Here is a 228-nt window from a genome sequence, read left to right on the forward strand (position 1 = left end):
CGCGCCACCGAGAGCCCCCTCTGCGCCCCATGGCACCCCCCGGTGCGTCCCCCGCACCCCCGTCAGCCCTATCTGTACCCCGAGGTGTTTGCCCCCGGACTACTCCCCATGACCTCTTTTGCATCTCCCTCTACGTCCCAAATCGAGACCCCTTTTCACCCCCTCTGGGTGGCCCCAGGATCGCCCTGGTTATTCCTTTCTGCGCTCCACTCTGCACACCCCTGGCAC

The sequence above is a fragment of the Corvus brachyrhynchos genome, unplaced genomic scaffold (assembly GCF_000691975.1).
Source record: "Corvus brachyrhynchos isolate BGI_N302 unplaced genomic scaffold, ASM69197v1 scaffold145, whole genome shotgun sequence".
NCBI lineage: Eukaryota > Metazoa > Chordata > Aves > Passeriformes > Corvidae > Corvus > Corvus brachyrhynchos.